Raw genomic sequence first — 13343 nt, 5'->3', positions numbered from 1 at the left:
TTTTTTTGAGATGGAGTCTTGCTCTGTCTCCCAGGCTGGAGTGCAGTGGTGCGATCTCGGCTCACTGCAACCTCCGCCTCCTGGGTTCAAGCAATTCTCCTGCCTCAGCCTCCCGAGTAGCTGGGACTACAGGCGCCCGCCACCACACCCAGCTAATTTTTGTATTTTTAGTAGAGATGGGGTTTCACCATGTTGGCCAGGATGGTCTTGAACTCCTGACCTTGTGATCCACCTGTCTCAGCCTCCCAAAGTGCTGGGATTACAGGAGTGAGCCATTGTGCCCGGCCTAGATTTGTATTTTTTATATGTCAGAAATATTTTAAAGTAAATTAAGGAGCTATACCAAACCTTATTATGAAATTTTAGGACACCAGGATAATCGGAAAATATTCCAAAGCCTTCCAAAGAGAGAGAGAGAGAAAAAAAGTCGCATACAAAGGATCAGGAATTCAAATGCCACTGAAATTCTCAAAGCAAAATTTGAAGTCAGAGCACAGTGAAACAAGATCTTCTGAATTCTGATGGGAAACAATTTCTAATTTGACTTTTCTATCCAGCTAGAACTTAGTGAAGTGTGCAGGTAGAATGAAGATATGTTCAGACATGTGAGTTCTTGAAAAATATCACCTCCCTTGCCCTCTTTCTCAGGCAGCTACTGTAGGATGTGCTCCAACCAAACAAGGGAGAAAACCAAGAGAGACAAGAGAGAATCCTCAGGGTGGAGCTGGGTGGCTGGTCTAGAGGCCAAGGTCAGCTAGCCCAGGTGAGGACAGAGGAGGTGCACAAGGGTCTACAAGAAGCATTTGTGTGTCAGGGAGATCCTATATGAGAGCTACATCATGACATTTTATAATACATAATGCTCTGTAAAATTATAAAATCAGGACAGAATGTGCATGAGGTTTTAGATACTGAGGAACTAAAGGAGTTCTAAGGTGACTGACTCGAGGTGAGCAGGGGATTCCTGCGTTATGCTATAAACTTTGCAGGACAGTTACCCTTTTAAAACAATATACTCTACTTCATTTACAACAATGAATTTTTATGGAAAAATACACGCCAAACTGCTGACAAACTCACAGGGCAGCGGGGTGGGGCAGTGAGAGCCCCAAGGCCATAGCAGATGAGCAAGTGAACACCTGCCTGGCAGAGAAAAGACAGCCTGTGGGCTGCCCCGCAGCCCCTAGGTCCACACCCGACCTGGGAACACCAGCCTTGCAGTGGCTCGGGCCTCTGCCCGCAGTTCTAAAATGCAGGTGCGCTACCCACGCCTGTGTGGGACCGAAGCCCTCTCAGACCTGATGCAGGTGAGCCCCACACTCAGCCCCACACTCAGCCCCCCATGACTGGGCCAGACCCAGTCCCTGCACTCCCAGGGTGGATTCCACATGCGTTTCCTGAAAGGCATTCGGTACGACAACGTCGGTGTGGAAGTGGCAGCTCGGAGCCGAGCTGGGATGCAGATGGCCTGGGAACCAAGAAATCCTTTCTTCACAAAACTGCTTTCTTAGTCCCAAGCAACCAACTTACAAATTAGCTTTCAGAACGGAGCCTTTCCTGGTAGAAGGTGGAAGGTGTTCTGTGACGTCCGTAAAAATCAGGGTGCACAGAAGGGACCAGATTCATCCTAAATACCAGATAACACAAGTGGCTCCTAAAAGAGGCAGCGAGTGGAGAGCTCATGAACTCTGGACGCTGGTTTCAAATCCCAGATCTGCTACTTAGTGCCTGAAACTATGGGTGCGTTCCTGTACCCCTGTCCTCTCATCTGTGGAATGGGGATAACACTTCCTTCTCAGGATGACTGTGGACATTTAAAACGTGAGACCCCAGCACAGCTCCCACCTCAGTGACCAGCATGTCAACAGCTACCAGCTGTTCCTCCGGTAGAATTCAGTGAGGAGTGAGTGCCTCAGGAGTGATCGAGATGCCGTAAGAACGTGAGCAGGGTGGCCGCCTGGTACCCGGGGCACAGTAAACCTTCACGCTCCTCCCTTTAGTGCTTTGGAATAATGGTGCTAATCAACATTCATTCCTCCGTGGAGCATGAACTGGGCAGCTGCTTGTGCAGGTGCAGTGTTCTAGGCCCTGGGTTTGGTAGTGGACAAAACAGACATGGCCCCGCCCTCCTGCTGCATCCGAACCACTCCGGGGACTTGTTAGAACACAGGACGCTGGTCCTACCTCAGAGTTTCTGATTCAGAGCCTGCGTGGGGCCGATAAGGCGTATTTCAGTTCCCAGGTGCTGCTGAGGTTCCCATCAGAACCAGCTCACCTGTGACTCCTGGGGCGGCCATCCCTACACCCGCACCAGCCGGGGCAGAAGATACACGGACCTTGGCAGACGACCAGGGCAGGGGACGAGGATCCGGCTGGCAGAGAACACGCAGCCCTCACAGCCCCGCGGCCGCGTCCCACCCCGACAGATGCACGGCCCCAAGCGGATGCTCGACCCTGGTGCACAGGGAGGATTTCCACCCCAAAACGGGGGCTGGCACATTTCCCACATGACAGAACGCCCACTTTCTGCCCTTGCTTCTCAGGGTTCTCGAAAGTCGGCGGTATCTGTCCCGCCTGATCCCGCCTCTCGGTGAACCGGTGGTGGCAGCGGCCTGTTCTGCCGGGCCGGGCGCAGCGGGCTGAGGAGAAGGAAGCTGCCTGGCTCAGGGAGGGAGGCCCATCAGGACTCCAGGCCATGACCTCCCTGGCTTCCCCACTTCCCTCGCCGCGGCCCCCACCTCCTCTCACCAACTGACTGTGCTGAGGACAAACAGAGCCTCCGTTCCACGGAGCCACGGCCAGGGAGGGAGGAGGCATCTTGCTGTGCGGGGTGACCGTCACCATCGTGGCCACCGTTTGTGGAGTCAGGCACCTGCGTGAGCTTTGGGGAGATCCCCGCCCGCCTAGGAGTCAGGGACGTTTATGCTCCCACTTTACAGAGGAGGAAACTGAGGCCCAGAGAGGCCAAGAGAGCCCGACTTGGAATCGGGGTGGTCAGATGCCAAAGACCACGCCCCGCAGGCTGCACTGCAAGGCCAGGGTTTGATATGAAGAAAGTTGGGGTTCCAAGGGCAGAGGATGCAGGTGTCGGCAGCACAGATGGAAACGTCTTGGTGAATGGGGGAACGTCAGCCCCTTGTCCCGCTGGGGTATTTTCCCAGTGCTGATGTAACAAATGAGAGTGAGTCTCAGTCAGCGCAGAGATTCTGCCCCCGTTCCGGAAACTGTCTGGTGTCTATGGCCCCACCTGGCTGTGAGCCCCAGGTTCGGAGCTCAGCCTTCCTTCCTGGGCACTTGGGGGTGGGTTCACTGAAGCAGCCGCCCTTGCAGGTGCGGGGGTGGCTTTGGCTGGGAGGGTTTCCAGCAGCTTCCATGGATCAAGGGGGCTCTCAGGGCCTTTGAAGGCCAGGGCCTGTCTCTAGGCTGACCTTCAACCTCAAGGATGGCTGTGGGAGCCGGGCCATGGAACGTGGCGCCTGAACTCCAAGAAGGGGAGCTGATCCCTCGGGCCCCCAGCACCGCTCACAGGCTCCCACAGTTGTCTCATCTTCCCACAAGCACCTGCCTCCTCCCCTTTTTAAAAATTCCAGCAAAATTACGTAGAATGTAAGTGTAGAGTTCAGTGGCATGAAGTACATTCACAGCAGTGCGTAACCATGACCATCAAACATTTCCAGAACTTTCCCATGATACCATAAACAACTCCCCGTTTCGCCTCCCCCAGCCCCAGGAACCACCCTTCCACTTTCTGTCTCTATCGCTGACTACCCTGGCTTCCTTATATAAGTGGAATCATGTATTTGTCCTTTTGTGTCTGGCGTCTTTCACTTAACATCATGTTTTCAAGGCCCATTCCTGTTGGAGCACCTGTCCGATTTTTATTCCATGTTATGGCTGAATGATACGTGTGTATATCCATCGTCTGCCGATGGACACTTGGGTTGGTTCCGCCTTTTGGCTGCTGTGACTAAGGCTGCTGTGAACACAGGTGTACAGATACCTGTTTGAGTCCCTTCTTCCAGTTCTTTTGGGTAAATACCCAAGAGTGGGCCGGGCACAGTGGCTCACGTCTGTAATCCCAGCACTTTTGGAGACTGATGCAGGCGGATGGCTTGAGCCCAGGAGTTCGACACCAGCCTGGGCAATGTGGCAAGACCCCATCCCTACAAAATATACCAAAAAATTAGCCAGGCACAGTGGCCCACACCTGTAGTTCAAGCTACCAGGAAAGCTGAGGTAGGAGGATAGCTTGAGCCTGGGAGGTCAAGGCTGCAGTGAACCATGATCATGCCACTGTACTCTAGCCTGAGTGACAGAGTCAGAACTTGTCTTTAAAAAAAGAAAAACCTAAGAGGAATTGTTGGATCATATGGTAATTCTAGGTTGACTTGTTTTTAGGACCATCGTCCACTGAGACTGTACCACTTCACACTCCCACCAGCGATACACAAAGGTCTGCCTTTCATTTGAACACAGGATGCCATCCTCCTGAGCCCCTCACTGGCCCCCAGCACCATCCCCTGCCCCAGGAGCTTCAGCTGTTCCCGTGATGCTGGCTGCATGGGCATGCACCCTGGGCAAGCAGGCAGGGCCCTGGGCTCGGCTCAGTGATCTGCTGTCGCCATCTGGAAATGCTTCGTTACGTTGAATAAGGGTGCCCCCGTTTTCATTTTGCACCAGGCCCTGTGATTGTAGAGCGGTCCTGCCTGGCCTGGCTGTCTTTCTGGGCACAGACTGTGTAAGTGCAGCTAGATCAACAGTCCAGGCCGAACGGGATGAGTCCTCTGACTCTCTGCAGAGGGGACGCCTGGGGAGGTGGCAGGAGTGCCTGACCGGGCGTCTGGGACACAGGTTCACATCCTGGCCCTGCCTCGAGCCCTCCGTGTTTGTCACTCCCCGTCTGTGAGATGAGATAGTCCCTCACTGTGTTCCCCAGTGGGGAGAGAAGCCTCCTACATAGGGTGACCAGCTGGAGGGCCCAGGTGTTGGAGGTACTAGGCAGAAGCGGCCCTCGCCAGGGGAGATGGGCGGCCCACAGACGCACACACACGTGTGCATACACTAGTATGTACAGACACAGAGAGGTTCACCTGTTTACAGAATACGGAGGAGGCCAGGTGCAATGGCTCTTGCCTGTAATCGCAGCACTTTGGGAGGCCAAGGCAGGAGTATCACCTGAGCCCAGGAGTTCGAGACCAGCCTGGGCAATGTGGGGAGATGCCATCTCCACAAAAATAAAAAGATAGCCAGACATGGTGGTGCATGCCTGTAGTACCAGCTACCCAGGAGGCTGAGAAGGGAGGATCACTTGAGCCCAAGAGTTGGAGGCTGCAGTGAGCTGTACTGTGCCAACTGCACTCCAATAGTAATCAGCTACACAGGAGGCTGAGAAGGGAGGACACTTGAGCCAAGAGTTGGAGGCGTTGGCAGTGAGCTGAGACTGTGGTACCTGCCGTTTCAGCCTGATTGACCAGAGCAGACCCCGTTTCAAATATATGCGGAGGGCCTGTGAGTTTAAATTGCTCATCCAAGTGCCACAAATGCTCTTCTGCACCGGGAGGGATGAAGACCAAAGGAAAACCTGGCGCTAGCATTGCCGGAGCATGTGAGAGAAGGGCTCGTCCAGGCCATGTGTGGAGAGCTTGGCTGAGCCCCTGCCACGGCTAAGTCCGCGCCCCTTGCAGAGCAGGGCCTTGATGCTCCAGTTTCCTGTCCTTTCCTTTCTCTCAAGAACGTCAGGCTCCTGACCTCAGCGCCCGGCGCCACCCCTGGGGCTGTCCTTGTGCAGAAAGCACAGCAGAGCGTGGCCTCTCTAACCAACGTACCGCAGAGAGCAGAGCAGGCGGGAGGGAAGGTGGGAGCTCAGAGAGCCTTGGGAGCCGCCCGACAAGGTGACCCCAGTCCTCCCACCAAGATCGGCAGAAGGCCTGAGCCTTTGATGCAGACCCCAGGGGGATGTCTGCAGCTTCTTCAGTGGCAATTAACCTAGAAGATAATTCACCGTGCTCACCCTCTGCTTCTCAGCGGCTGTCTTTGGAGACATTTTAAGTCTGACTGTACCCCTCCCTCCCCTTCCCAATCTGCCATTGCTCCACCTCGGCCCAGGGTCTTTCATGGGAAAAGGGAACCAAAAGCCTGGCCGTGCATCCCTGCCCCCAAAGCAGGGACCTGCCCAGATCATCGCTGCACCTCCTTCGCCAGGCTCTGCTTCCAGAGCGGGGTGGCAAGGGCTGGTCCCTAGAGCCCGGCTCCTGAAGGCAGAAGTCAAGGCCTTATTCACATCTTGGGTCCCTGGTTGCTGTCAAGAAATATTGCCCTGATTAATGGACACATGATCATGGACAGATGGAGGGTAGGGTGGGTCAGTGGTGGTGAGGAGGAAGGTTGGGGATGGTGACGGCAGATGATGGGGGATGGATGGAGGATGGATGAGTAAGGGCGACGGTGAGGAGATGGATGGGTGATTGAGTGCAGTGGAGGAGTGGGATGGGTAGGGCAATGTTGTAGGGAGTGGGGGAAGGATGGGTGGGGATTGGGTTAGTGATGGATGGGTTGGGGAAGTGATGGGGCATCGGTGTTGTGGATGACAGTTTGAGTGGGGATGGGGGGTGGTGGGTGGCCTGGGGGAATAGATGGGAGGGATGATGAATGGACAGCTAAGTGGAGCACTGACAGACGGATCGGAGAGAGACAGGTGCATAGATATTCTGCAGGGACCAGTGTGCTGAAGGACGTCTGAGAGGATGGACCCGTGAGCAGAGGATGGACCGCTGTCCTGATGGGACGAAGGATGTGTGGATGGATGGAAATACTGCAGGCCCAGGGCCTGTGTGCTCTGCATCCCTAGGGAGGGGCCCGCAGATCAGGAGCCCCAACCCACAGTTCCCACAAGCTGTGGGTCCTCGGCCAGGGGCGCTGAATTCAAAGTTGCCACAGGAATCCTGGGCAGAGCACCTCTTGAAGCCTCGCCAGCCGCTGGGGACTCGGTCTTCTGGGCCTCAGTTAGTGCCCTGCCTGGGGACCAGGCCAGGCCTGCAGGCCTCAGAGCAGCCACCACCCAGGGAGGGAGGAGCAGCTGTGGTCTGCCAGCCTCTAACTGTCCACTCACTGCCCAGGCCAGCACCTGCCCAGGCTGGCTCACTCTCCATGCCAGGCCACTGGCGAAGCGGAGTGGGGCTGTGAAAGGTGCCAGGGCCCTTGTGCGGAGCCCTGGTCTGTGTGCCCAGCCTGGTCTGTGTGCCTCAGAGGGCCCTTGTGCGGAGCCTAGGTCTGTGTGCCCCAGCCTGCCTCAGTGACCCCCAACGAATTCCCCCCCATCAAAATCACTACAGCTGTAGTCCCAGCTACTTGGGAGGCTGAGGCAGGAGGATTGCTTGAGCACAGAAGTTGGGGGGATGCAGTGAGCCATGATCTCGCCACTGCACTCAGCCTGGGTAACAAAATGAGACCCTATTCAAAAAAAGGAAATAAATGAAAGAAAAATCACTGCCACATTCCTTGTGCTAATAAGACAACCCTAAAGTGTTTTTACAGATGAGGATTAACTGATTTACTTGACATGTTAATTAGCCAGCCGTTAATGTGTGTGCAGGTTAGATCTCACTCACACTCATTCACACAGAAGTACAGGCATGTGTCACCTAACAACCAGGATACGACGGGGATCCTTCCAAGAAATGTGTCATCAGGCGATTTCATCGTTGTGCAGACATCATAGAGGGCACGGACGTAAATCTAAATGGCAGAGCCTACAGCACACCTAGGCTATGGGGGAGAGCCTGTGGCTCTTGGGTTACAAACCTGTACAGCACGTGACTGTACTGAATACTGCAGCAACTGCAACACAGTGGAATTATGTGTGTAGCTAATCATAGAAAAGGTACAGTAAAAACACGGTATAAAAGATATTTTAAAATGGCACAGGTGTGTAGAGCACTTACCGTGAACGGAGCTTGCAGGACTGGAGTCGCTGTGGGAGAGTCAGTGTGTGGTGAGTGTGAGGGCCTAGGACATTACTGTCCACTCTTATGTGACTGGCAGTGTAGTAGGTTTGTTTACACCAGCATCACCACAAACAAGGGATAACGTGTTGCACCGTGACATTATAAGAGCTGCAACATCACTAGGCAATGGGAATTTTCAGCTCCTTTGTAATCTTATGGGACCACCGCTGGATATACAGCCTGTCACTGACAAACTTCGTTATACAATGCATGACTGTGTTTTAAACTAACTCACGCAGCTAGGCCACAGCACCACTCTCCTCTGCTCTGCGCCTCCAGAGTGTGTAAGTGCAGACAGGTCACTTGTGCCAATGTGGGCCTCAGATTCCCTGCTAAATCCAAGATTGAGTCAGATGCACTCCGGGGTCTCTTGGCCCTGAAAGTCTGACTTTGCAGCATCTCAGCCGCCGGGGGGCGTGGCGTGGCGTGGCGGCGGCTGGGGGCCCCTAGGCTATGGGGTGAGACCAGGCCAGGTCGCCAGCCTCCTCAAACTGGGGGAGAGCCCTTCATCCAAGCCCAGCAGCTCCTGCAGAACCTGAGAGCTGTGCCAGGCACACCAGGGAGAGCACATCAGCCAGACTCTGAACTGGGGTCCGGAGCCACCTCCCTCTGAAGGAGCTGCTGATGTGGCTTGGATCTGTGCCCCACCCATGTGTCACCGTCAGGTGTAGCCCTCAGTGTTGGCGGTTTTCTCGTGACTGGTTTAGCACCATCCGCCTCGCGAGTTCTCACCAGCTCGGCCGTTTACAAGCGTGTAGCGCCTCCCGCCTCAGTCTCTTGCTGCTGCTCTGACCGTGTGGCGTGCCTGCTCCCCCTTTGCCTTCTGCCATGATTGTAAGTTTCCTGAGGCCTCCTCAGAAGCTGAGTACAGGCCAACATCGAGCTTCCTGTATAGCCTGAGGGACCGTGAGCCAATTACATTGCTTTTCTTTATAAATTACCCAGCCTTGGGTGCTTCTTTATAGCAGTGCAAGAAAGGACTAATACAGCCAGGGACGGTGACCTGCAGGGCCCGGAGCAGCCACAGGTGTGGCCGTCCCCAGCTCGCAGGGCCTTCCAACTCTGAACCGATAACAGCATTGTGGCAGGTGGAGCACATCTGCTGTTTTCTGCGCAGCTGGGGAGGGAGCAGCTCCTCTTGGAGAGCAAGTGTCTTTGTTTAGGAAAAAGCTCCTTTCTAATTAGCCATTTTAAAGGCACATTTCAACCAGGGGCCAAGGCCACAAAAGAGACATTAGGAACGAACACAATTTAGAGGAAAGCACAGAGGTCAGAGCGAGGAGTTGAGGCAGGAGGTCCCTGAGTGACGCTCCCTTCCACCCCTGCGTCCCCCCCACTTTCATGGGGCGGCCAAAGGACTTGTATGTCATGTTCCGTTTGATGCTGTTTGCACTACAGTGATCTCAGTGCCTCCATCCCCACCCCAAACGTCTGCAGTGTCTCCCACACACCCAGATGCCTTGTGCCTGTGGATTTATGGGGGAACAGGGGCGGAGTGTCACATCTGAGTCTCTGTGGTTCAGAAATGTGCAAGGACACGTATCCACCTCAACACTGAAATAACTCAGCCAAAGCAGAGCTCAGAGCCACAGGCGATGTTATAGAAACCTCAGCAAGGGCTTTGCGGCCTTCTGCAGGACACAGACGTGACCTGGCACTTTTTATGCAGCTGAGGAGCAGGTGACCACAGGCAGAGCGCGCAGCCACCCAGGTTTTCCAGGACCAGCGGGTTTCACCAGGTGTGGGACTTTCGGGGCTGAAGCCAGGAAAGTTTCCAGCAAACTGGGGAGAGTTGATCACCGTAAACAGCCACCACCTGGGTCACATGGGCCCCGGCTGGAGGCCAGACTAGGTCTCTACACACTTCTCCTCAGTCAGCTCTCGCATTAAAGGAATCATGGGGGTGGACACCGTGCCCTCCGCTTCACAGAGGAGGAAACTGAGGCTGAGAGAAGTCCATCAATGTGCACACGACCACACCACCAGCGAGTGGCAGAGTGAGGACTTGAGCCCGAGGCCCGTGCTCTTCAGCTCTGTGCTTGTCACGTGGTCTCCTGAGGCGCCTTTAAACCGAAACCAACACCCTCAACAGCCTTACTCCGGGCCCTGGTGCAGAGCCTGGCCCAAGAGTCCCCTTGCTTTCCGTAGCCCCTCCCCATTCCTACCAATGCCTTCGCCTTCCTCAGACCACCCCCTGGCTGTAGGTCGCGGCCTCCCTCTGCCACCCTTCCCACGTGTCAGCCCAGCAGAGCCCTGTGGACTTTCACCACACACCCCGCTCTGGATTCAGAAGAATCACAAATGCTGCCTGCTTTGTGTCCTCAGCCCCTCCCCACTGTGTCCCTGTCCCACACGCCCCGCCCTGACCCTCGGCCAGGCCTGCAGGCAGCACCTTCCTGTCTGCTCCTGGGTCAGGAAACAGCAATTCCCTCCCAGCTTGGGGATTTCCAAGCTGGAAATTCAAACAGCTCAGCACGGAAGAGGCTTCAACAGGGTCAGGTAACGGAAATAACAAGACGATAAATTATTCCAGGGAAAGGGCAATTTTCCTCATACCCTGCCTGACTCCGGGAACACCGTGATCATGGTGGAAACTGGAGGGAAAGAGAAAGGAAGTCCCTCTGCCTGCCGCTGTCAGCGCAGCTCCAGGGGCGAGAGACGGTGCGAGGTCAATCCCGGGCTGGGCCCACCACCGGCCACGAGCAGGCGCATCCTCCCTGGAGGCCCAGGACCTGCCACCAGCCAGCTGAAGAGGCTGGAGACTCGAGGCCGAAAGCCAACATCTGGAGTCGCACCAATGCATGCTCTCGTCCCAGCTCTGGCACATGCCAGCTGTGTGACCTTAGGTAAGGAACTTGACCTCTCTGAGCCTCCTGGACACAGCAGTAGTGAGGGCTGCATGAAATAATGTGGGGCACATGGTCAGAACGGTGCAGCAGTAAATGGCAGCTGCCCACTCCCGGGGTCAGAGAGCTCTCAGGTGCGAGCTGCAGCAGGGCGTGGTGGGAACTGCCGTGAGATGCAGTTATCTAGGGAACCAGGCCCGTGTCAGAGGAACAGCTGCAGAGGTGAGGCCACACCACTGCTCATTCTGCAGAGGGTCCAGTCTGACTCCGACCTCCCAGCCGTGCACCCTCTGCTCTCTCCGGGGCTTCCGGATTACGGGAGTTTGTCTCTTGCCTGTTTGTGTTTTGTTGTGGTTTTATGATTGCTTTTTAGCCCGTTTTATGGAAATCTTTCTAAGATGTACCAGGAGCGCCTCCTTTTTCCAGATCAACGTAGAAGTGTCTTGTAAACTCTGATGACTCAGGGTGCTGTGGAAGTGAGGAGACCTCTTTGCCCCCACACTGCCTGACCCCAGCCTATTGGAGCTGCCTCCTTCTCCAGCCCCAGACAGCCCTCCCAGCTTCCTCTTGAATCTGCTGCTGGTTACCCCTGGGGAGACCAAGCCTTGCTGGTGGAGGGGAGATAAACAAGCTCACCAAATCATTATTCTTAATTTGCAGGAAGGCCAAAGCTGTCTCCGAGCCGAGCTCTATTCTAAAGACATTTTTCACTGTTTAAAAGCCTTTGATTCCTTTACTTCCCAGCAACTGGCTGAGTTCCCAGGGCTGAAGTTGCCTTGAAGTTTGACTGCTGAATAAGAAAAAGAGTTTTCCTCTCTTTTGTTGTTAACTCAATCCAGAGTTTGAGCTGGTAGTATAAAGGTTTCAAACATACTGAATCGGATTTCTTCAACTAGATTGTTTTGGAAAATACAAATATGAAACCTGGGAAGGACAGATACAAAAGAAAAACAAGTCTCCGTTCCAGGCTAAGGTGGATGGAAGGGGGGTTGCCGCAAGGAGGCTCGAACCTGAGACAGTCTGAAAACCACAAAAACCTCACCTGCATTTGGGGGCTGGCGTGCAGCTGCTCACATTTTTATCTTGCTAAATTAAGAATATAAAATAATAACCATTGGATAAGATCACCCTTATTTTAGAAAACAAAGGGGAAAGTCAACAAAAAGGCTGTTTTGTTTTGTTTTAATTAAAGGGATTTAACTTTCTGAAAAACTTCCTACATTACCCTCTGCTTTTCTTATTTTGTCACGGGTGAGAAAAGCTGTCAGCTTCTCAGCTTCTGTAAACCACCAGGGTAGGACCAACACTTGGAGGCCGGATCCTAGAACGCCTGGGTTCCAGGGTGGGGATCCTGCTGTGAACAGGACATGGACAGACTGATGGAGCTTTGGACGGATGGATGGAGGGACAGGTGCATAGATATTCTGCATGGACCAGTGTGCTGAAGGACGTCTGAGAGGATGGACAGAGCTTGGAGGTTCCAGGGTCGGGATCCCGCCGAGGACGCCTGGGTTCCGGGGTTGGGGTCCCGCCGAGGACTCCTGGGTTCCGGGGTCGGGATCGCGCTGTGTTGCGTGAGCTGGGTTCGGGTTCGAGTGTTCTCTGTGCTGATTGTGCAGTCCAAGTTGTGCAGACACACAGCCTGGGTTTGAATCTGGGTTTGAATTTGGAGTCCATCTCCAGCCACGGGGTCCTGCAGAAGGCCTCCATGCCTCAGTTTCCCCGTCTGTAAAATGGCAGTGGTTGCCGTGCCCTGCTCGTGGACGTAGGGTGAGGCCCCCTCTCTGGCACTCGTGTCTGCTCACTGGCTGCTGCTTGTGCTTGCTCGTTGGATGTGGCTCCTACAGGCCCTTGCAGGTCTGTGTAGACTCAGAGGAGCTGGGTGGCAGAAAGGAGCTTTGGTGATGGAAGCACCCAGGCCAGGGAGAAGAGACGTGGAGGATTCGACTCCTGGCCGCACGGGGCCGGGCAATCCCCAGAGATCTTGCCCAGCTCCGTCTTCCAGGTCCTGAAATTTTATCTAAGGACCTCAGCAGGCATTTGGGAGCACAAAGAGAGGGTGGTGGAGCATGGGGCCCTCCTGGCTGAGAGTGCCTTTTGGAGAAGGGGTCTGCCCCGATGCAGCATTTCTCAGATCCGGACCCTGACAGATGGGCCACCAGGGGACCCTGGAAGACTGAACTCCCATCTCCCACCACACACACACGCGCACACGTACACACACGCATGAGCACACATACTGACATTCTTCTCACCCTGAGTAACACAGGATCTGTGAACACCAATTCTAGTCATTTGAGTGTGTGTACAGCTGTGAGTGCGTGTACAGCTGTGTGTGTACAACTGCATGTACAGTTGTGTGTGTACAGCTGTTTGTGTACAGCTGTGTGTGTGTACAGTTGTGTGAGTGTACAGCTGTGTGTACAGCTGTGTGTGTGTACAGTTGTGTGAGTGTACAGCTGTGTGTACAGCTGTGTGTGTGTACAGTTGTGTG

General features: G+C 54.5%; 1 protein-coding gene across 1 annotated transcript in view; it reads left to right on the top strand.

Moving 5' to 3' along the window:
• Nucleotides 1–7406: 7406 nt before the first annotated feature.
• Nucleotides 7407–13343, top strand: part of DOC2B (double C2 domain beta) — a 54967-nt gene continuing 49030 nt past the window's right edge. The window contains exon 1 of the mRNA XM_017861967.1: nt 7407–10849. The gene's annotated coding sequence lies outside the window, so the exon portion shown is untranslated. The remainder of the gene's footprint in view (nt 10850–13343) is intronic.

Source organism: Rhinopithecus bieti, unplaced genomic scaffold, assembly GCF_001698545.2.
Source record: "Rhinopithecus bieti isolate Rb0 unplaced genomic scaffold, ASM169854v2 scaffold_22, whole genome shotgun sequence".
In the NCBI taxonomy this organism is placed as follows: Eukaryota; Metazoa; Chordata; class Mammalia; order Primates; family Cercopithecidae; genus Rhinopithecus; species Rhinopithecus bieti.
The sequence above is the reverse complement of the archived record's forward strand: the minus strand, read 5'-3'. Positions and strand labels throughout refer to the sequence as shown.